Below are 22539 nucleotides of genomic sequence, written 5' to 3'. Positions count from 1 at the left end.
TGATATAGCTGTTCTTTTTATTTCTTCTTTTCATTTATCATTTAATTTCAATTTTTGTTTTCTTATCAATATTCAATATAATTTGAGATGTTCTCTATATATGTATTTTCTATATATGTAATTTTTAAACTACAAGTTTTTATACAGAGCATGTTTTGGTATGTATCATTTTAGATTTATGTATATACATCTATATATACGATATCTCTGTTGTATGTGCATATACATGTATGTGTATATATATATATGTTATATTTTGATATTATAACAGACAATTTATATGTTTTTTTTATAGCCCCTGAAGCAGCCCAGTTGGGCGAAACACGGCCTGTGTCAGGCTGTTTTTATATATATTTATATAAGAATTGTTATATCGTTTGAAATAAATTACATTTTTCCTTTCACACGATCTGCTCTTTTTGCTTTCCAGTTTATTTAAGAGCCTCTTGTGGGGAACCATGTCAAAAGCTTTGCTGAAATCTAAGTGGATTACATCTATAGCGCGTCCTTGATTCAGTTCTCCGGTCACCCAGTCAAAGAATTCATTGAGATTCGTTTGACACAATTTACCTTTGGTAAAACCATGTTGTGTCGGATGTTGCAACTTATTGGCTTCCAGGAAATTCACTATCCTTTCCTTCAGCATCGCTTCCATTACTTTTCCAATAACCAAAGTGAGGCTTACTGGCCTGTAGTTTCCAGCTTCTCTCCTATCACCACTTTTGTGAAGAGGGACCACCACCGCTGTTCTCCAATCCCATGGAACCTCTCCCGTCTCCAAGGATTTATTAAACAAATCTTTAAGAGGACCCACCAGAACCTCTCTGAGCTCCCTCAATATCCTGGGGTGGATCCCGTCCGGTCACATGGCTTTGTCCACCTTTAGGTTTCCTAGTTGTTCGTAAACACTCTCTTCCATGAACGGTGCTATATCCACTCCATTCTCATATGTACTTTTGCCAGTCAATCGCAGTCCTTCTCTAGGATTTTCTTCTGTGAAAACAGAACAAAAGTATCTATTTAGCAAATTTGCTTTTTCTTCATCATTATCTACATAGCGGTTTGCAGCATCTTTCAGTCTCACAATTCCCATTTTAGTCTTCCTCATTTCACTAATATACCTGAAGAAATTTTTGTTGCCCCTCCTGACATTTCTAGCCATTTGTTCTTCCGCTTGCGCTTTTGCCAGACGTATTTCTCTCTTGGCTTCTTTTAGTTTCATCCGATGTTCCTCGAGTTTTTCTGTATTTCTGAAACGCCAACTCTTTAGCCTTTATTTTCTCAGCCACTTGCTTGGAGAACCATATCGGTTTCCTTTTTCTCTTGCTTTTATTTACTCTCCTTACATAAAGGTTTGTGGCCCTATTTATAGTTTCTTTCAGCCTGGACCACTGCCCTTCCACTTCTTGTACGTCCTCCCAGCCGATCAGCTCCTTCCTCAGGAATTCCCCCATTTTACTAAAGACAGCATGCTTGAAATCCAGGACTTTGAGTTTTGAGTGGCCGCCCTCCACTTCAGCCATCATATCAAGCCAAACCGTTTGATAGTCACTGCTGCCCAGGTGGGCACCCACTCAGACATTTGACACACTATCCCCATTTGTGAGCACCATATCCAGCGTCACTCCCTCCCTCGTGGTTCCGTCACCATTTGTCTGAGCAGAGCACTTTGAAAAGCATCCACGATCACTCTACTTCTTTCTGATTACGCAGATGGGACCTTCCAATCTACATCCGGCAGATTGAAATCTCCCAGCAACAGCACCTCTCTTTTCTTTCCCAACTTTTGAATATCTGTGATCAGATCTTTATCTAGTTCCTCCAATTGTGTCGGGGGTCTGTAGACAACACCCATGTGGACAGAGTTTCTATCATCTCTTTTTAAGGTGATCCATATTACAAATTTTAATTGAAATGTAGCCCAAAAGTAATGAAAAGATAAGAAATATAAAATTGAAAAATTGCAAATGAAAGAATCTAAAACAGCATACAGAATAGCTATAAACAGCCTTACAATTTTCATACCCTATTTTAGAAAAGCAAGCTTAATACAAAGGCATTAGCTCCTTCTTTCTTCCAGTGGATATGCCTTTCTCTATTCAGCCTAGAATCCTTCTGGCTACAGCTACTGCTTTGTCACAATGTTTTGCTGCCTTAAGATCCTCCCAACACTATCATCTCAAGGTCCCTTACCAAGTCTATGCTTATCCGCCTCTCACCTCCTAGCAAATACAACTCTTTTGGGTTTCTACACACCATATGTATCACTCTACACATCTTTGAATTAAATGTTAACTGCCAAACATTACACCATTCTTCTAATCTTTTTAGATCACTTCTCATGTTGTCTGTTTCCTCCGGGGTGTCCACTCTGTTGCAAATTTTTGTGTTATCTGCAAAAAGGCAAACTTTCCCTTCTGTGATGTCACAAATTTGTTGAATAGAATCAGCCCCAATACTAATCCTTTTCTTTCCTCAGAGTGAATTCCTTTGTCTCCAAGGGAATTAAGGGAATTTTACAAATCTTTAAGTGGCCCAACCAGAACCTCTTTGAACTTTTTCAGTATCCTCGGATGTATCTCATCCGGGCCCGTAGCTTTGTCCACTTTGTTTTTCCAGTTGTTTATAAACACACTTCCATGAATGGTGCAATATCTACTCCACTTCCACATATGTATTTGTCAGTCAACAGAGGTCGTACTCCAAGATTTTCTTCTGTGAACGCAGAACAGAAGTATTTGTTTAGTATGGATGCCTTTTCCACAGCAACTTTCAGTCTCGTAATGCCATTTCTAGCCTTCCTCCTTTCCCTAATATACCTGAGAAAAGTCTAGTTGCCTCTCTTTGTCTGTAGATATTTTTCCTTTTGCCTGTACTTTTGCCATCCATATTTCTCTCTTCACTTCTTTGAGTTTAAGCATTATTCTTTTCTATGTTCTTACAAGTGTCACCTGTTTTGCTTTTATTCCTTCAGACATTTGGTGACCCGTATAGGTTTCCTTTTCTTCTTGTTTTTGTTTACTTTCCTTAACATAAAGATCTGTTGCAATTTTTATTGCTCCTTTCTCCTTGGACCCCAGATTTATAACCTCCCATCCTGCTATCTCTTTCCTTGAGAACTCCCTCATTTTACCCAAGTCAGCATATTTGAAATCCAGGACTTTGAGTTTTGTGTGTCTATACACTCTCCTTTAGCTCCTATATCAAACCATACGGTATAATGATCACTGCTGCACAGAGGGCAACCCACCCGGAGATTAGACACATTTTCCCCGTTTGTGAGCATGATATCCTGTGTTGTCTCTTCTCTGCTGGGTTCTGTCACCATTTGCCTAAGGAGAGTACTTTGAAATGCATCCACTATCTCTTTACTTCTTTCCAGTTCTGCAGATGGAACACGCCAACTCCCCACCTTTCATTCCCAGCCTTTGGATATCTATAACCAGATCTTTGTCCAGATTTCCCATTTGTGTGGAGGTCTGTAGAAAACACCTGTTACCATTCTACATAGTATTGGTGTCTATAAGATAACTTTCCAGTTTAGACCAAATTTATTTGTCAGCAATTGACATTTCAGATCTATGACGTAAAACTGTTTGCCAGCAGAAATTTCCATTAAGAAGAATGTTGTTTTCCCAATGAGAGAGAACAATCTTGAGTATCACAATCAACCAAAAAGGGTTGATAGTGAAACTGAAAGTTCTGCATTGTGAGCAGTATGTTTAAAAATAATAAAATTATAATTTTAGGAATAGCGAAAATATCTTGTTGATAATAATCCACAATGCTTTCCAGAAAGAGAAGATATGAGTATTCCTTGTATAGACTTAAAAGACCAACATAAATTAGAGGCAGAAATGCCTGCAACATGCATTCTTTGAGGGGTCCAAAATGCTCTGTGAGGAAGAAAAAACATTGATTGGCTATAGTTAGCAGAAGAGATCGCTTTCATTGATTTGGTCAAGAGCAAAGTCCATTGCTGTGAAGATAGTTGATGGTTTAGTTCTAGTTCCCAGGTTTTTTTTCCAGACCAGTATTCCCAGAGAAACCGAAGTTTAAGAGATATTTATATATTGAAGATGTCATGTGACCATTTGCAAGAAGAGATTTTATAAAGGGTATGAGAGTTGGTGGGTTGTTCTTAATGTTAGGATGTGGGAAGATCTGTACATTTGTTGTAATTGTATCCATTTGAAAGCATATGTGGAAGATATTGATAAGCTTTGTTGAAGTTTGTGAAATTAGATTTATATTCTATAATATCTTCTAATTTTCTTATTCCTTGTTTAGCCCAATCTTAAAAAAAAAAACATAGATTTTGTTGACAATTAATTTACTTTTGGACCAAATAGAGACTTGTAAAGAGTTTTTCTATGGAATATGTAATATTTTTATCACAGTTAAAAGTAGAATGGGTTATCAAGATTAGATTTCAAATGGTGTGGAAATATTGTGGATAGTGTCAGATGAATAGCAGTAGGATTCCTTAGTTCTTTTTTCTATTCTAGGAGTGTATTCTTTGTGTGTAGCCAATGAGTACCTTGATGGAGAATAAATGCTTCATGATAAAGAAAAAAATTGAGGCAAATACTCTGTTTTTTTTAGTAGTTCTGTTATCAGTTTGTACAGGTGAGAAGGTTAACATATGAAGAATAAGCTCTTTTATATCACCAAGCAAACATGCCAATCATAAAGTGTGCCACAAAGGACAAATATTTTTACGATTGGCATGTTTCACTTCGCAATACTCTTTTTTTTTTTCTTGACGTTGTTTATTCTGTACCTCTGGATTTCTTAGCCTATTTATTTACTGTTATCAGTGGCTGAGACAATTTGTTTGACTCCTGAGGCAGGCACTGTTGGTGCCAAAACGCAGGATTGAGTCAAGTCTGTTTTTTTTAAAAAACCTACTGTTTGGAAACATATTTGGTCTACTCCCTACTTTTTCTTTTTCTTTTTTTTTTTTTACCACATTTTTTTTGTTGGTTTGTTCTTAGGGGGATACTTCTGCTTGTTTTGTGGGGTAGGAAACGTTCCACATTCTGCAAAGGTGGGGGGGGGTTCCCCCCCCCCACTTTTTAACAGGTTCAATAATTTGTCTTACCAACTGGCAAGAGTTTGGGATAGTGTATCCCTCCTTCCAATAATAACTATGGGAGCAAAAATTCCCTCCCCTAGAGAGAGACTAAGGGGCAGCTTGACAAAATCTTATCTCCAGAGAGCAGGTACAGAAAACTTTGAAAATTTCCTGTACCTCATCAAGTTTCACTCTGTCTTTTACGCAGCCCAATATCTACAATTCATTCAAAACCTGTTCAATATCAGTTGATTCCACATCTTCAGATACACCCCTGATTAATGGTGCCTGAAATGGATCAACACCAAATTTTCAACTTCACAATATCTTCAGTATCTATATGTTTAAAATGTCGATCCTGTTCACCCTTCAAGAATTTTATTGCCTCAATTTTAAGGTAAGTATCAATTTTATGTAACGTTCCCTTAGGAGTGTTCCTGGATTTGGGGCCTGACTTGGCAGGAGTGTTCCTGGATTTGGGGCCTGACTTGGCAGGAGCTCCCTGGACCAGCTCCATCGGTCCCTTATATGTATGGCACCTAGTTTCTCAACCTGAGGTAAAAGGATTTTAGTGAGTAAGATTTTCCTCCTTTTTCCCCCAGGAAATGTCAGCAAACACTTAAGTGAATTTAACTCTTAGGATTTTCCATTCCGCTATTATTTGGAACCTGCACTTCTGGCAGGTTTCACAAAACGCTTTCCGTGAGCAGAATCACTCTTTTCGCTCTCTCCTCAGGAAAGCCCCTCCCTCTCCTCCTCCAAAGCACGGGTTGCTATGGAGAAGAGAAAAAAAATAATTTCGCTGACAGCCTGTCTTCAGCACATAAACATATTTCATCAAAACTAACAGAGAAATCTCACAAACCAAAATGCCAGCCTGTTTAGCACACAAACCATGTCGTATTGAAAACCTCTCTATAGAGGGACTACCACCCCCTCCATTCCTATTTGTGTTTGTCTTCTGCGGTCCTGCTTTTGGCTCTTCAGCTGTGAACATAGAACAGAAATGTTTAAGTAATTTTGTCTTATCTTTATCAGCTTCTATATATTCCTTCCATTCACCTTTGAGTCTCACAATGCCACATTTGCACTTCCTCCTATCACTAATAACATCTAAAAAAAAAGTCTTGTCCCCCCATTTTACCTTATTAGCTAATTTTCTTTTTCTTTCATTTGTATCCTTGCTTTCCTGACTTTTCTACCAGCTTCTCTTAGCATTTCCAAATATCGTCGCCTGTCTTCCTCTTTCTGTGATCTCTTGTTGTTTATAAATGCTAACCTCTTTTTTTTTCTTACCTTTTTGGCTACTACTTTCAGAAACAAAATGGCCTCCTTTTCCTCAATAGCTCTTTTCCATTTTGCCCACTGCTTTCCAACTTATTCCAGATGTTCCCATCCAGACAGCAATTCCTTGAGGTAATCCCCCATCTGAATAAAGTTAAATTTTTGGAATTCTAGAACTTTGGAATGAACCCTCTCTGCTATTCTAGGTATTTATATCCCGCTACAATCTAAGCGGATTACAAAAAGTTCAGAACCTGCAATTAATGATACTGATAGCCCTAATATATTATTTATCCAAATATTTGCTAAAAAGATAAGTCTTCAATCATTCATGAAATTGTAAATAACCCAAAAGCATTTGAATTTGTTCAGATATAGAATTCCACAGTTTGCTAGCTTGATAAGTAAAAGTGCCATCAAGAATCTTTTTGTAGCAAACTTTTTTAACAAATAGAAACCCCAGTAAAACAGTAGAGTAGAAACGATAATTCTTCTGAAAGGCTGGATAAGCTTTTAACTGGAAGAAGAGAAGAGCAATTCCCCTGTAAGATTTTAAATACAACACAAGCAATCTTAAAATCGATTCGTGCAGAAACTGGTAGCCAGTGCAGGCTTTTGAGTAAATTTGTTACATGATCATACAAGGAAACAATCATAGGTCATTTTAGTTGCAGTATTTTGCAGCAACTGGATTTTATTAACAAGTCTTAAATTGAATCCAACTTACAGGACCCTACAATAATCCAACTGAGACAAAAAATAGCCTGCACCAACATACGAAAGTATTCTGTAAAAAAGACCAATCTGATTGTTTTCAACCACACCATCTGGTGATCACATCAGAAACACTCTCTCCATGAGTAGGCACTAAGTTCAGTATGGCCCCATCCTGCATGGGTCCATTACCAACTGCTGGAATTGTTCTCCCTGCTAGAAGACCCTGCAATAGGGACACTCCAATCAACATCGGGCATATTAAAATCACCTATTAGTAGTACTTCCCCTTTCACAGCTATATTTTGAATGTCTTCAATTAAATTTCTGTCCACTTCTGTCTGTGAAGGAGGCCTGTATATCACACCAATGTAAATACAGTTCTCCAAGGACAAGCAGGCTGCTTGTTCTCACTGATGGGTGACGTCCACGGCAGCCCCTCCAATCGGAACACTTTACTAGCAAAGGCCTTTGCTAGTCCTCGCGCGCTCATGCGCACCGCGCATGCGCGGCCGTCTTCCCGCCCGAACTGGCTCGTGTTCGTCAGTCTTCTTTTGTTCGCGCTCGGTACGGTCGTGTTTTCGCCGTGTCGTGCCCCGCAAAGTCGACCTCGCGCGTTCTTCGTGTTGTTTTCAAAAAAAAAAAATAAACCATTCTGTGTGTGGAAAGAGACTCTTCAGTCTCTTTTCCCCCCGCTATTTCCAGCTTTCTCGCCCCGGTAAGTTTTCTTTCGTCGTCGGGGTAGGCCGCTTTTAGGCCTCGGGTCGAAGTTTTCTTCCCCTTGTTTTTTCGGGTGCCTTTTCCGCCATTTCGACTTTTGATCTCGCCGGCGTGATTTTTCCGCCCATGACATCGAAGTCTCCCAGCGGCTTCAAGAAGTGCACCCAGTGCGCCCGGGTCATCTCGCTCACTGACAGGCACGCGTCGTGTCTTCAGTGCTTGGGGGCTGGGCACCGCCCGCAGGCCTGTAGTCTGTGTTCCCTTTTGCAAAACCGGACTCAGGTAGCGAGATTGGCCCAGTGGAACGTTTTGTTCTCGGGCTCTTCGTCGACATCGGCACCGGGGGTATCGAGTGCATCGACGTCTTCAGCGTCCAGAACTTCATCCTCGGCCGCCAGTGCATCGAGTGCATCGAGGCATCGGCCCTCTGCATCGGCGCTGAGACATCGGACAGCTGCATCGACGTCGGTGGTACCGGGACCTCGTCGGCTGATGTCGTCGGACGGTGGTGCTTCGTCTGGAGTGCAGGTGAGGGCTGTCCATTCCCCTGCTGGTGGCGGTGAGCCTTCGGGTGGGTCTCCCCCTACCCTGAGGGCTCCTGCGGTACAGCCCCCCCCCGAGACCGACCTCCTTCAGCCTCGGCCCCGAGGAAGCGACGGTTGGATTCTACGTCCTCCTCGTCGGTGCCGGGAAGCTCAGGTGACATGCTTCGTTCCAAGAAGTCGAAGAAGCATCGTCATCGGTCTCCTTCCCGTGTCGGCACCGAGAGCTCTGGGTCGCCGAGGGAGTCGGCACCCAGTAGGCATCGGCACCGAGAGGACCGCTCACCCTCTGTCCAGGAGGTGTCGATGCGCTCCGCTCTGGACAGCCCGGAACAGCCTCCACGCCCGGAACAGGTTCTGACGTCGACGCCTGCATCGACATCCATGCCTTTCTCTGCAGCCGCTCTGAACGAGAGCCTCCGGGCCTTTCTCCCAGAGATTCTGGGAGAGCTGTTGCGCCCTACCCCTCCGGTACCGGCGGTGCTTGCGCCACCGGTACCGTTGAGCGTGGCGCCGGCTGGTCCATCGCCCGAGGTGAGGTCTCCGGCGTCGGTGCCGCGTGCGGTACCGGCTGCCGTCGCCTCCCAGGAAGGCTCCCCGACTACGTCGGCGGAGGGAGCTTCGCCGATGCGGGCGAGGGAGTCTACCTCTCGACGCCCCCATTGTGGACGTGGCTCCACAGAGTCGAGTCGGGCGAGGTTGCAGACACAGGTCCGTGAACTTGTGTCTGACACCGAGGGTGAGGCCTCGTGGGAAGAGGAAGAAGACCCCAGATATTTCTCTGACGAGGAGTCTGAAGGTCTTCCTTCCGATCCCACTCCCTCTCCTGAGAGACAGCTTTCTCCTCCCGAGAGTCTGTCTTTTGCTTCCTTTGTCCGGGAGATGTCTACGGCCATCCCCTTCCCGGTGGTTGTGGAGGACGAGCCCAGGGCTGAAATGTTTGAGCTCCTGGACTATCCTTCTCCACCTAAGGAAGCGTCCACTGTACCCATGCACCATGTCCTAAAAAGACATTGCTGGCGAACTGGACCAAGCCTCTAACTAATCCCCACATTCCCAAGAAGATCGAGTCCCAGTACCGGATCCATGGGGACCCAGAGCTGATGCGCACTCAGTTGCCTCATGACTCTGGAGTTGTGGATTTGGCCCTAAAGAAGGCTAAGAGTTCTAGGGAGCATGCTTCGGCGCCCCCGGGCAAGGACTCTAGAACCTTAGACTCCTTTGGGAGGAAGGCCTACCATTCTTCTATGCTCGTGGCCAAAATTCAGTCCTACCAGCTCTACACGAGCATACACATGCGGAACAATGTGCGGCAGTTGGCGGGCTTGGTTGATGCGCTCCCCCCTGAGCAAGCCAAGCCTTTTCAGGAGGTGGTCAGGCAGCTGAAGGCGTGCAGAAAATTCCTGGCCAGAGGGGTGTATGACACCTTTGATGTTGCGTCCAGGGCCGCTGCTCAAGGTGTGGTGATGTGCAGACTTTCATGGCTGCGTGCCTCCGACCTGGAGAATAGAATCCAGCAGCGGATTGCGGACTCGCCTTGCCGTGCGGATAATATTTTTGGAGAGAAAGTCGAACAGGTGGTAGAGCAGCTCCACCAGCGGGACACCGCATTCGACAAGTTCTCCCGCCGGCAGCCTTCAGCATCTACCTCTACAGGTAGAAGATTTTTCGGGGGAAGGAAGACTGTTCCCTACTCTTCTGGCAAGCGTAGGTACAATCCTCCTTCTCGACAGCCTGCGGCCCAGGCTAAGCCCCAGCGCGCTCGCTCTCGTCAGCAGCGTGCGCCTCAGCAAGGCCCATCGGCTCCCCAGCAAAAGCAAGGGACGAGCTTTTGACTGGCTCCAGCAGAGCATAGCCGACATCCAAGTGTCAGTGCCGGGCGACCTGCCAGTCGGAGGGAGGTTGGAAGCTTTTCACCAAAGGTGGCCTCTCATAACCTCCGATCAGTGGGTTCTCCAAATAGTCCGGCAAGGATACACCCTCAATTTGGCCTCAAAACCTCCAAATTGTCCACCGGGAGCTCAGTCTTACAGCTTCCAGCACAAGCAGGTACTTGCAGAGGAACTCTCCGCCCTTCTCAGCGCCAATGCGGTCGAGCCCGTGCCATCCGGGCAAGAAGGGCTGGGATTCTATTCCAGGTACTTCCTTGTGGAAAAGAAAACAGGGGGGATGCGTCCCATCCTAGACCTAAGGGCCCTGAACAAATATCTGGTCAAAGAAAAGTTCAGGATGCTTTCCCTGGGCACCCTTCTTCCCATGATTCAGGAAAACGATTGGCTATGCTCTCTGGACTTGAAGGATGCCTACACACACATCCCGATACTGCCAGCTCACAGGCAGTATCTGCGATTTCAGCTGGGCACACGTCACTTCCAGTACTGTGTGCTACCCTTTGGGCTCGCCTCTGCGCCCAGGGTGTTCACAAAGTGCTTGGCTGTAGTAGCAGCGGCACTTCGCAGGCTGGGGGTGCACGTGTTCCCATATCTCGACGATTGGCTGGTGAAGAACACATCCGAGGCAGGAGTCCTGCAGTCCATGCAGATGACTATTCGCCTCCGGGAGCTACTGGGGTTTGTGATAAATTATCCAAAGTCCCATCTTCTCCCAGTGCAGAAACTCGAATTCATAGGAGCTCTGCTGGATTCTCGGACGGCTTGCGCCTATCTCCCAGAGGCGAGAGCCAACAACTTGTTGTCATTCGTCTCGCGGGTGCGAGCGTCACAGCAGATCACAGCTCGGCAGATGTTGAGATTGCTGGGCCACATGGCCTCCACAGTCCATGTGACTCCCATGGCCCGCCTTCACATGAGATCTGCTCAATGGACCCTAGCTTCCCAGTGGTTTCAGGCTGCTGGGGATCTAGAAGACGTGATCCACCTGTCCAAGAGTTTTCTCAAATCCCTGTATTGGTGGACGATTTGGTCCAATTTGACTCTGGGACGTCCTTTCCAAATTCCTCAGCCACAAAAAGTGCTGACCACGGATGCGTCTCTCCTGGGATGGGGAGCTCATGTCGATGGGCTTCACACCCAAGGAAGCTGGTCCCTCCAGGAACGCGATCTGCAGATCAATCTTCTGGAGTTGCGAGCGATCTGGAACACTCTGAAGGCTTTCAGAGATCGGCTGTCCCACCAAATTATCCAAATTCAGACAGACAACCAGGTTGCCATGTACTACGTCAACAAGCAGGGGGGCACCGGATCTCGCCCCCTGTGTCAGGAAGCCGTCAGCATGTGGCTCTGGGCTCGCCGTCACGGCATGGTGCTCCAAGCCACATATCTGGCAGGCGTAAACAACAGTCTGGCCGACAGGTTGAGCAGGATTATGCAACCTCATGAGTGGTCGCTCAATTCCCGTGTAGTGCGACAGATCTTCCAGGTGTGGGGCACCCCCTTGGTAGATCTCTTCGCATCTCGAGCCAACCACAAAGTCCCTCAGTTCTGTTCCAGGCTTCAGGCCCACGGCAGACTGGCATCGGATGCCTTCCTCCTGGACTGGGGGGAGGGTCTGCTGTATGCTTATCCTCCCATACCTCTGGTGGGGAAGACTTTGTTGAAACTCAAGCAAGACCGAGGCACCATGATTCTGATTGCTCCTTTTTGGCCGCGTCAGATCTGGTTCCCTCTTCTTCTGGAGTTGTCCTCCGAAGAACCGTGGAGATTGGAGTGTTTTCCGACCCTCATCACACAGGACGAAGGGGCGCTTCTGCATCCCAACCTCCAGTCCCTAGCTCTCACGGCCTGGATGTTGAAAGCGTAGACTTTGCCTCTTTGGGTCTGTCAGAGGGTGTCTCCCGCATCTTGCTTCCAGGAAAAATTCCACTAAGAGGAGTTACTTCTTTCTATGGAGGAGGTTTGCCGTCTGGTGTGACAGCAAGGCCCTAGATCCTCGCTCTTGTCCTACACAGACCCTGCTTGAATACCTTCTGCACTTGTCTGAGTCTGATCTCAAGACCAACTCTGTAAGGGTTCACCTTAGTGCAATCAGTGCATACCATTACCGTGTGGAAGGTAAGCCGATCTCAGGACAGCCTTTAGTTGTTCGCTTCATGAGAGGTTTGCTTTTGTCAAAGCCCCCTGTCAAGCCTCCTACAGTGTCATGGGATCTCAATGTCGTTCTCACCCAGCTGATGAAACCTCCTTTTGAGCCACTGAATTCCTGCCATCTGAAGTACTTGACCTGGAAGGTCATTTTCTTGGTGGCAGTTACTTCAGCTCGTAGAGTCAGTGAGCTTCAGGCCCTGGTAGCCCAGGCCCCTTACACCAAATTTCATCATAACAGAGTAGTCCTCCGCACTCACCCTAAGTTTTTGCCAAAGGTTGTGTCGGAGTTCCATCTGAACCAGTCAATTGTCTTGCCAACATTCTTTCCCCGTCCTCATTCCTGCCCTGCTGAACGTCAGCTGCACACATTGGACTGCAAGAGAGCATTGGCCTTCTACCTGGAGCGGACACAGCCCAACAGACAGTCCGCCCAATTGTTTGTTTATTTTGATCCCAATAGGAGGGGAGTGGCTGTGGGGAAACGCACCATATCCAATTGGCTAGCAGATTGCATTTCCTTCACTTACGCCCAGGCTGGGCTGGCTCTTGAGGGTCATGTCACGGCTCATAATGTTAGAGCCATGGCAGCGTCGGTAGCCCACTTGAAGTCAGCCTCTATTGAAGAAATTTGCAAAGCTGCGACGTGGTCATCTGTCCACACATTCACATCTCATTACTGCCTGCAGCAGGATACCCGACGCGACAGTCGGTTCGGGCAGTCAGTTCTTCAGAACCTGTTTGGGCTTTAGGATCCAATTCCACCCCTCGAGGGCCCTGTTTGTTCTGTTCCAGGCTGCACTCTCAGTTAGTTGGTACATTTTTTAGGTCAATCTCAGTTATGTCCTCGCCGTTGCGAGGTCCAATTGACCATGGTTGTTGTTTTGAGTGAGCCTGGGGGCTAGGGATACCCCATCAGTGAGAACAAGCAGCCTGCTTGTCCTCGGAGAAAGCGAATGCTACATACCTGTAGAAGGTATTCTCCGAGGACAGCAGGCTGATTGTTCTCACAAACCTGCCCGCCTCCCCTTTGGAGTTGTGTCTTCCCTTTCTTTGTTTTGCTACTTATGGGACTGACGAACACGAGCCGGTTCGGGCGGGAAGACGGCCGCGCATGCGCGGTGCGCATGAGCGCGAGGACTAGCAAAGGCCTTTGCTAGTAAAGTGTTCCGATTGGAGGGGCTGCCGTGGATGTCACCCATCAGTGAGAACAATCAGCCTGCTGTCCTCGGAGAATACCTTCTACAGGTATGTAGCATTCGCTTTACCACTCCCTCTTTTGAGATTGACCCTCAGTGCCTCTTCCTTACCTGTAGGCCCTGCTGTTGAGTGACTTTAATATTATCTTTAACATATAATGCCACTCCCCATTCCTTTCTTTCTACCCTATCTTTCCTGATCAGTTTGTAGCCCAGTATAACTATTTCCCAGTCTTGGTTCTGTGTGAACCATGTCTCTGTGATCTTTACTAAATCTTAATCAGCCTCTTCCATCACAGCCTCAAGATCTAAAAACCTTATTTCCCATACTTTGGGGATTAGGATATACTGCTTTCCAGAGGTTGCCTCTTTTTCCCATTTTTGTAGAGATAGTTAATGCTTCAGTTATCTGAGGGCTTGTACTTACCTAAATAAAGGCTTCCCTCAACTGGTATCTGTTATCTGTTCTCTAAACTGAAGTTATGCTAAGCTCTAAAATGCAACCTAAAATGTTAAAGTAGACTCTAAAACACTATTTAAAACCTTAGTAGAGGCTTAAAAGGCTACACTATTGTCTAAACTGACTTTGCTAAATAAGTAGAATAATTTAACAAAAAAAGGCAAATAAATTATCTATTCAGCCCCGTTTACCTTTTCCCAAGTTTGAATGCAATTTCCAACAGGTAAGATACACCAGTGAAGTTTTCCTCTCTTCAGCAAGTCCTCTCTCAGCACCTCTTCAAGACCGGTACAGCTTTTGGCAAACACATACTATTTTTGTCACTTTTCTCTGGACCATTTAAAGTCTTTTTATGTCCTTAGCTATATATGGCCTCCTAAACTGAACACAGTACTCCGTGGGGCATACCCCAACTTGTATAGGAATATTAAAAACCACCTTCTTCTGCTGGTTATATCCCACTATGTGCAGCACAGCATCCGTCTGGCCATGACCACCACCTTTTATATCCCTCTATGTGCAGCACAGCATCTGTCTGGCCACGACCACCACCTTGTCACATTGTTTCACTGCCCTTAGATCCTCGGACACTATCATATTGCCCTTTGACCTCACATCAGCTCCACAGGTATTTACAAAATGCCTTTCGGTCATAGCATTTCTAAGCAAACTGGAAGTGCACAGGTTTCTCTGGATGATTGCCTGGTAAAGAGCATGACTGGAGAAGAAGTAGAAAGATGGATGTGCACAACCTTCTGTATTGATTTCTCTAATTACCCCAAGTTTCAACTAAGCCCATCATCACAATTGAAATTCATTGGAGCTCTGCTAGATACTTTGATGATTTTCTGCTATGGCAGAAAGGCTTTCATCTATCTAGTGTCCATAGTGGTAGAAATCCAAAAGTCAGAAGACTTCAGCATGAAACATGTTAAGAATGTGGGCCCACACATGGCGTGACCTCAGAGGTTCAATGATCCACATGTTTGCAGTGGACTGAGGCCACTCAGAGGCTGTGGTACATTATGTCTGTTACAAGGCTTCTTCAGGACGCTGTTCTGGTAGATGTTACAGTCCCATCTGGCAAAAGACATTCCCTTCCAAATTGCACAATATCAAAAAAATATTCATTTTGAATGTGTCCAAACTAGGCTGAATCTCATGGGCTCCACGCTCAGGTTCGTGGTTCCAGTAGGAAAAACTACACTAGATAAATTTCCTGGAATTGAGAGCATTATGGAACACTCAAAAGGCTTTCAGAGGTCAGTTAGCCAACAAAATTATATTGATAAAAATGAATTGTGAAGTGGTGATATATTACATCAGCAAACTGAGAGAAGCACAATTGTATCTTCTATGTTTAGAAGCTGTCAGGATGTGGACCTGGGTCATTTCTCATGGATTGACCTTGGCGCCCCCTACCTGTCAGGAAATGACAACTTTCTGGCTGACAAGCTGTCACACCGCATGGCCTCACAAGTGTTCATTGGACAAGGATATGGATCAATTGATATTTTGAGAGTGGGGCACTCCCTCAGTAGATCTTTGCCTCTCCTCAGAACAAGAAAGTACCTCAATTTTAAGATGTGGGATAAATTGAAAAATAGCCTTGGGTACCTTCCTCCTAGATTTAGAGGTTGGCGGTCTTCTGTACACATATCCTCACATTCCTCTGATAGCAAAAACTCTACTGAAACTCAGACAGGAAAGGGGAACAAAGATTTCTCATTGCCATGCATTGGCCAAGGCAAATATGATTCCCTCCTCTTCTGGAACTTTTCATAAGAAGACCTATAAAACTGGGGAATTCATGTTGCTGATTAAGCCAGCACAAGGGACCCTGTTGCACCCCAGCATTGGGTCTCTTACCCTCATCACTTAGATGTTGAAAGGATGCCAATAATTTGTTTGAATTTGCTTGACAGTGTATAGCAGGTTTTGCCAGCTTTCAGGAGAGATTCCACTAGATCTTACAAATTTAAACAAAGGAGGTTCACCATCTGGTGTGAGGGAATGGCTCCAGATATATTTCCTGTCAAAAACTGCTTGAATACCTTCTACATGTAAGCTGTTAAGGTACTCTTTAGTGCAATTGATACTTATCTCCAACATGTAGAAGGAAAAGCACTTCTCTTTGCAACCTTTAGTTGTTTGGTTCATGTGCAGTTTGCCTCTGATGAAACCTCCCATCAAGCCTTATGCTGCATCATGGTTACCTCAGTGTGGTATTAACCCAGCTGATAAAAGCTCCCCTTGAGCCACTCCGATACCTGTCAACTAATGTATCTGATCTGGAAGGTCTTATTTCTGGTGGTGGTGACTTCAGTGCACAGAATGATTGAGCTCCAGGCAAAAGTAACTGATCCACCCTACACTAAATACTTCAGCAACAGGGTGGTACTGCATACCCATCCCAAGTTCCTTCCCAATGTAGTGTCGGATTTCCCTGCTCACTACCCTCTTGTCCTGCCAATGTTTTTTTCCCAGGTCTCATCCTCACAAAGTAAAAGCGCACTGCACACAAATAAACTGATTAAAGCCCTTAGAAAAACGAGTTGGAGAAACTGAATGAATTCTCTATAAACCTGGAGGATGTAATGGGACAGTTCTACAAATTTGCTGATGACACAAAATTATTCAAAGTTGTTAAATCGCAAGAGGATTGTGAAAAATTAGAAGAGGACTGTACGAGACTGGGAGATTGGGCGTCTAAATGGCAGATGACGTTTAATGTGAGCAAGTGCAAAGTGATGCATGTAGGAAAGAGGAACCCGAATTATAGCTACGTCATGCAAGGTTCCACATTAGGAGTCACAGACCAAGAAAATCCGGTGTTGTCGTTGATGATACGTTGAAACTTTCTGCTCAGTGTGCTGCTGCGGCTAAGAAAGCAAATAGAATGTTAGGTATTATTAGGAAAGGAATGGAAAACAAAAATGAGCATGTTATGCCATTGTATCGCTCCATAGTGCGACCGCATCTCGAATATTGTGTTCAATTCTGGTCGCCACATCTCAAAAAAGATATCGTGGAATTAGAAAAGGTGCAGAGAAGGGCGACGAAAATGGTAAAGGGGATGGGACGACTTCCCTATGAGGAAAGGCTAAAGCGGCTAGGGCTCTTCAGCTTGGAGAAAAGACGGCTGAGAGGAGATATGATAGAGGTCTATAAAATAATGAATGGAGTTGAACGGGTAGATGTGAAATGCCTGTTTACGCTTTCCAAAAATACTAGGACTAGGGGGCATGTGATGAAGCTACAATGTAGTAAATTTAAAACGAGTTGGAGAAAATCTTTCTTCACTCAATGTGTAATTAAACTCTGAAATTCGTTGCCAGAGAATGTGGTAAAGGTAGTTAGCTTAGCGGAGTTTAAAAAAGGTTTGGATGGCTTCCTAAAGGAAAAGTCCATAGACCATTATTAAATGGACTTGGGGAAAATCCCCTATTTCTGAGATAAGCAGTATAAAATGTTTTGTACTGTTTTGGGATCTTGCCAGGTATTTGTGACCTGGATTGGCCACTGTTGGAAACGGGATGCTGGGCTTGATGGACCTTTGGTCTTCCCCAGTATGGCAATACTTATGTACTTATGGGCATCTGTTCATACATTCATAGCCCACTACTGTATAGAGAAGGGCTCCCAGTGTTTGTTTTTTTTGTTTTCCTTAGTATTTTTATATGCAAACAAGAAGCAACAACTATGTAACAGTGAACAATTGTACAAAGTTGATGAAAAATCAAAAAGGAGGGAAAAAAAGAGGAGGATACATAGCAAAGATACATTACATGCAAAGGCCATATGCACCTAAAGAGGAGCAGTTAGCGATATTTAGTACAACATGTCACACTAGGAATCTTTGAAGTAAGATAAAAGTGGAAACCATTTCTCCTCATGCAGAGCAAATCTAAATGATTTTTTGTAAGGTATGTTTCGTATTTATAAGTTTGAAACAATAAGTTCCACCATTCTTGGTAGGTGACCTGGTCCAATGATTTCCAGTGCAAAAATAATTATTTTCAAAGCCAATGAGAGCATAGTATTAACAATTGCACATTCATTAGATTTTAGGTTATTCTGAAAACATTGGTCTTTAATTATCACATATTTATAAGATATTGAACCTGGGAGGTGGAAAACATCTACCAATAATGACCAGATATCTTTCCAGTATATTTGAATACATGCACAATCAAATATAAGGTGCTTAATACTGCCTTGCTGAGATTGGCAGGACCAGCAAAGGCTGGAATTTGAGGGATCAATCATATGTAATTTAAGAAGCGTCCACAATGCCCTATGCATGAAGAAGAACATAGATTGCAATGTTGACGAAGATTTGGAGCTTTTAAACAAGGAACTCCCAAGTCCGCTCCCATAAATTATCTGGAATAGACTCCTGAATGTCTTCTTCCCAACATTTATGCAGACTTGCGCATCTAGTAAGGGGTTTTCTTAACATAAATTTGTAAATATGAAAGGCAACAATGACCTGTGTGCTGGAACCGGAGATTTATGGTGATAATTTCAGGTATTTGCGGCATTTGCTGAATTTGAAGTTTACTTTTTTTTTAGCATGGATCTAAGCTGCAGCCACTGATAAAACTGAGAGTCTAATAATGAAAATTCCACTTTCAAATCTGAGAAGGATTTCCATTCTTGACTTTTGAAATCAATAAAATCTTTAAGGGCCCGTATTCCTATTCTCTGCCACTGAGCCCAAGAAACCTGCTTTTTATCAATTTTAAAGCTGGGATTGTTCCAAATGGACGCAAGCGAAGTTGTGGACCAAAGAGTATCTAAAGACTTGTCAAAGGATGACAGTAGCTTATGGGTGGCACTAATGATTGGGTTGGAGACAATGTTACTAGGAAGACGCATGCCAATTAGGTATGAGTGCAATAAAGGGTCAAGAATGGAATGCTCGAAAACTAGCCATCTGGGCAAAGAGATTGCATTTGAAGTAATCCATTCCAAGCCCTGGCGTAGAATGAAAGCTTTAGGATATAACAGGAGATTAGGGAAGGGCTCCCATTGTGACACTAGGCTTGTCCAATCAGTGTTCCAGAAGCTCTCCAGGGATTAGAATCCAACTGTATCCTCCTTGGGCCCATTTCTTTTCTGTTCCAGACTGCCGTCCTTTAAAAAAAAATAAAAAGCCTAGCTGCAACTAAATATATGTTAATATCAGCGTCTGCCTGTTGCAGTTCACTATTGTTGTTTTCCCTGTTAGCCATTGAAGACGGCCTGTAGCTAGGGCGTCCTATGTTGTAAGGACTTGATATCCTGCTTTTCCTCTGAGAAAACCAGGTTACTTACCTGTAGCAGATGTTCTTCATGGATAGTAGGACACGTGTCCTCATATAACCTTTCCACCTCCCCAAAGAGTTGTATTCTACTCCATAGGGGCCAGCTTTTCAAAATGATTGATTGGGGGTGCTAAACCCAGTGGAAATTACCCCTTCCTGGACACAGTCAAAAAGCTGACTCCAATTTTATACTCAAGCTGAGCACATAGACTGAGATGCTTTATGCATAACAGTAGCAGGTGAGAAGTGATGTGCATGCATGGTTGAGCAATTCAAAAGCCTAGACTGTAGTCTTAACTTGGAGAATCTTCCCACATGGGCTGTGATGTGACATAACCCATATTATGAGATTTTTGTATCCATGGAGAACAACTACTACAGGTAGGTAGGTAACTTTGTTTTATTGGTTGTTTTGAACCAGGATACAACTATGAGTGTGTTCTCATGATGCAAGAGCAGGTATAAATGTATGTGGTTAAAGTCTGTGCGCACTTGCATATTTTATAAAGTACAAGAATTCTTCTTGGCTGTGTCTGGGCTGTGCTCCTGAAAATGCCAACCATTGGTTATATAAAAACATATGCCTTGATATCACCAGATGTACTTTTACACGAGGGGTAATTTTTATCAGAGGCCTTTTACATGTAAGAAATTCTTTTCTAAAATTGCCTCATTATCCCTCTAATTCTGTATATGGTGCTGTTACGTCTGGGAAAGTGAGCCCTTGTACCCCGGCTGAGCACGGCGAAGATGGAGCAGCACTGCGCTCGGTCAGGCAGCCAGACAACCCCTAGCTTCACCTGGGAAGCGACTGCCGTTCCCTGAGAGTTGAGCTTCCAGGTGCAGGCGGCCACCAGGAGTTCCGGAACCAGCGGGGTGAACAGCCACCAACCAGACAGGCGGGAGAGCTGCCACAGTCCAGGAACCAGGGAGGCAGCAACACAGCAGAGTAGTCCGGAGTCAGTCCAAAGTCTGGGCAGGCAGCAATATAGCAGAGTAGTCAGAAAACAATCCAAGGGTCAAAACACAGGAACACAGGATCATAAGCTAACCAGCAGTAGAATACGGACGAGGACCGCGATCTCTACAGCAATAGAAGCCGAAGCTTCTATTGGAGTGGAGGAGTGGCCTAGTGGTTAGAGTGTTGGACTTTGGTCCTGGGGAACTGGGTTCGATTCCCACTTCAGGCACAGGCAGTTCCTTGTGACTCTGGGCAAGTCACTTAACCCTCCATTGCCCCAGGTACAAATAAGTACCTAAGCCGCATTGAGCCTGCCATGAGTGGGAAAGCGCGGGGTACAAATAAAAAAATAATAATAATAAAATAATAAGCATGTAAGGACTGGTGGCAGGGCTTTAAATAGTGCAGGAATTAGGCTCAAACATGTGCAGCTGTTCCAAGATGGCTACCTCCATCAGAGGAGATGTCTTACGCCCAAATATGGGCTTCCTTCCTGAAGCCACCCAACTTCAAGATGGCTGCCACAACCTAAGACGCCCATCTCCAAGATGGCTGCCCTCTCCTGGAGATGCCCAAATCCAAGATCGCCGCCACATCCTCATGCCCATACCCTGTGCAAGCAGGGTATACACCTGGAGGAGTGTAACAGAGTGTAACAGGTGCTCAAAATTGTGTGCACAATTTAATTGTATAACAAGCTAATTAGTGCAAATAATTGGATGCTAATTGCTTCTAATTGTCAATAATTGGAATTTACAAGTACATCTTTTATAGTCCGTATTCTATAAGGGTGCATGTATAAATTTTTGCATGTGGATTTGAAAAGGGGGCATAGCCATTGGAGGGGCAAGAGCGAGTCAGCAGCATTCATAGAATTTGCATGCAGTTTTCTAGAATAAGGCAGATCAGTACATAACTTAGGAGCAAGAAAATTCTCACACCCAAAACTGAGAGCGGATCCCAGCGCTGCGTGCCATTCTATAAACAGTGCCCAACTCGGAATACTGTTTATAGAATAGTGCTTAGCGCTCATTTTTTTGGTGCTATATACAGAATCTAGCCCTGTGTGTGTTTGTTCACTAAAGCATGTATTGTGAGGATCTGCTGTGGAAGTATGTAGGATGTTTTACTTTTGTATGCACTTGTGTTACCCTCCTGTATTAGGGGTGTCCCCTGTAAAAGCAAGTTATAAAAGTCAAGCTGTGAATAAAATGAATGTTGCAGCTGACTGCCTTTATTGTAAGGTAACAGAACGTTTGGGTAGACTTTGTGCAATCGGACCTGAACACAGGATGTTATTTTGTTACACTGATGATCTTGGTATAATCTGAACACATCATGAAAAAATAAAAACTTGTATTAAATATATTTTGGACAGTTTTCAAAAGTGTGTGGACAGGTTTTTAAAGTCCATGAGTAGTTTACTCACAGATTTTGCACACGATTTTAAATATGCTACTACTACTTATCATTTCTATAGCGCTACTAGATGTACGCAGCTCTGTATACTTGAACATGAAGAGACAGTCCCTGCTCTACAGAGCTTACAATCTAATTAGGACAGACAAACAGGACAAATAAGAGATAAGGGAATTACTGAGGTGGGGATGATAAAATAAGGGTACTGAACAAGTGAGTAAGGGTGAACATAGCTTCCCTTTGAAAATAATTCAAGGAAAAAATACCCAAAAGTGTTTGCACTTACTTTCTACAATATATGCAGTTTTAAAAATACAGCCCAGCCCCAGGAATGTTACCACAAAACTAGAAAATGTTCAGAGCAAGGCAACTAAAATGATAAGAGGTTGAACCACTCCTAGGAAAAGAAAAACCATTTTTTTTTTCACTCATTGCACAGATAAACTCTAGAATTTGTTTTCAAATGATGTGGTGAAGGCAGTTAGCATAGGTGGATTTAGAAAGGGTTTAAAAAATTCATGGAGGAAAAGCCTATAAATCATGTAGATTTGGGAAAGCCACTGCTTATTCCTGGGGAAGAAAAAGGATTGGACTCCTTCTAGATACTTATGACAGGATGCTGGGCTTGATGGACCTGTTGTCTGACCCAGTATACACTTATATTCAGTTTTCAAAAAGCCCTTTTAATTTGGGCAGTCAACTTTTCAAAGTTGTCTTCTCTGTCTTTTTAGTATGCCATGTCCTCCATGTTTTTAGATTGAATTTACTACCCTATTTATCTGCCATGTATTATTTAAATATACTGCTTGTGCTT

The 22539-nt window shown here is 44.0% G+C and overlaps 1 protein-coding gene across 1 annotated transcript in view; it reads left to right on the top strand.

Annotated features, from left to right (window-relative positions):
- Positions 1–22539, top strand: part of MBTPS1 (membrane bound transcription factor peptidase, site 1) — a 514786-nt gene that overhangs the window by 200022 nt on the left and 292225 nt on the right.

Source organism: Microcaecilia unicolor, chromosome 5, assembly GCF_901765095.1.
Source record: "Microcaecilia unicolor chromosome 5, aMicUni1.1, whole genome shotgun sequence".
In the NCBI taxonomy this organism is placed as follows: domain Eukaryota; kingdom Metazoa; phylum Chordata; class Amphibia; order Gymnophiona; family Siphonopidae; genus Microcaecilia; species Microcaecilia unicolor.
This window is presented reverse-complemented; position numbering and strand designations above follow the sequence as displayed.